Raw genomic sequence first — 2,583 nt, forward strand, 5'->3', positions numbered from 1 at the left:
ATTTGAGTAAAGTACCGTCAAAACCGTATGCTTTTAACTTTTTAATTAAAACCTGGTGATTGACTCTGCTAAACGCTTTAACAAAATCCGTGTAAACTACATCCATTTGGCATTGTTTTTCTACTGTGTCAAAACACAATTTAGAAAAACAAGACAAATTAGTTAAAGTTGATCGGCCACTAAAAAATCCATGTTGACGATTTGAAATATGATTTTTTATAATTTTATAAAATTGAATTTTTACAATCTTATCAAGCAATTTGGGAATGAAAGCAGATTTAGTTATAGGTCGATAGTTTATGATGTTCATTTTATTACCTGACTTATAAACGGGATTGACATAAGAAGTTTTCCAGTCATCCAAAAACTCACCACTTTCTAAAGATTGGTTAAATAAAAACTTCAAAGGTAAACTTAGAGTTTCAGAGCAGCTTTTTAAGACAATTGAGAAAACTCCATGACAATCCGGACTAGTAGATGGCTCTAATTCACGAAGAGCATTTATCACCTCATCATCATCAACATAAATGGAACAACAGTCAGTTATTGGCGATAAACTACTAGCATCAAAGTTATTTCCTACAATTAGATTTGAAGATTTATAAATGCTTTGAAAATTATCGGCGAACCAATCAACAATTACTTTAGGATCACTGGATGAAGTGTCCTTATAGTTCATTTTAGTTGGAAAACCCGCAGATTTCTTCTTAAAATTTATGAAGTTCCAAAAAAAATTAGGATTTTGTTTCAAATTACTTTCAACTGTCTGAACATAGCTACTGAAACAGAACTGTGACAAAAATACATACTCTTTACGAAGGCGAGAATACAAAGAGAAATCTAACTGAGTTTTTGTTAGTTGATATCTTTTAAAAATCTTATTTTTATAATTTTTTAACTTTCGCAACCTAGCATTTGACCAAGGAGGAGGATGTGAACTTTGTTTGATTAACGATCGAGGAACAGCGGAATCCAAAACTCTTTTAAAATTATTTATAAATATATAAAAATTATTTTTTAAACTAAAATTAACATTCATTTGCCAATTTAAATCACGAAATTGATTATTCACAACATTCAAGTTTTGTGCATTAAATTTATATTTAAATTTATCAATCTTATTAAAATTTCTAAAATTTTTGAAACAAATAGATTTAAAAAGAATTGAAAGAGCGACATGGTGTATGGAATTAGAAAACAAAGGTATACACTCCGAAACTTCAGTTTCAATATCATCACTTACGAAAACTAAGTCAAGTAATCTATGTAAGGAGTTATGAACAAAACTTAATTGATTTAAATTTAAAGCAAATAGAGAATCAATGAGCTCAAACTCTTTTTCAGAAGACAGAACAAATGGTAAAACTTTGTTTTCACTTTGCATCCACCGAATATCACCCAAATTAAAATCTCCTATTACACAAAAAGAATTCAAATCATTAGACAAATTGAATACTACGTTTTCAATATTTTTTAAATGGTACAAATAAGTTGAAAGTGAAGATTCAGGTGGAATATAACTTAAAAATATCAAAAATTTACATTCATTATCTCTTACAATACATACACATAATTGTTCAATATCAAAGTCTTCTTCAAAATTGATGGAATAAGCAAGCAAAGGTTTTCGAACTGCAATTAAAACACCACCACCACGTTTGGATCCAGTATTATGGCGACCACGACGAAATATTGAAAATTCATTTGAATTAAGAATTTCATCATTAGCAATATCATGAAAAAGCCAGGTCTCAACAAAAGCAAAAATATCATACTCTGAGAGGTCAACTAAATCAATAAGGCTTTTGAGTTTACTTCTCATTCCACCCATGTTTTGATAATACATGGTCATATTAGTTTTGTTTTTATAGATCAGTTTATTGCTTCCTGTGCTGGATCTGAATCCACAGATCCCGGTAGTTTGGTATTCATCTCGTTTTTTGAATTGTTTTTCGGGATAAATTCCCTAACAATTGTATTTTTAGGCCAATTAGAGTCAATGAATGCTAATTTAAAGCTGTTTGTTGGGATTCCAACTTTAAAATTAACATATTTCAAATCAGTTGCATCTTTCTTAGACAATTTAAAGCATTTAACATCTCGGTCATCTAAGCACATTTTAGTAGCAACATACTTAGTAATATGTTCCACAGACGTAGAGACATCAAACTTAGACACATGTAGCCACTTATGTGTTACAACAACACCCAGGTCATCAGCAGCATCTTTCCCATAAACTTGCATTTTGTTTTTGTTTTGATTTTGATGACGTTTTCTCACTGTACGCCATTCGCTATCAGAAGATGCTTGAGCATGAGCGTGCGCGACAGATGGAAAAGAAAAACCGGTTTTGGATTGATTCTCCCTCCCCATCTCCATTGACACCCCCGCATGTGCATGTGCATCAACTGACATATTCTTTAACTGCATAGAAGATGATTTAGAATTCGAACATGATTCAATTATATTATTTTGAACTTCAAATCCGACGTCCCTCTTCTCCTTCCCCAAAGCAAAATCCTCTTCACAGCCTTTTGCTTGAAGGTTATTTTCTGGCACAACAACAATATCAAGCAACTTTTT

The sequence above is a fragment of the Eupeodes corollae genome, chromosome 3, assembly GCF_945859685.1.
Source record: "Eupeodes corollae chromosome 3, idEupCoro1.1, whole genome shotgun sequence".
NCBI lineage: Eukaryota > Metazoa > Arthropoda > Insecta > Diptera > Syrphidae > Eupeodes > Eupeodes corollae.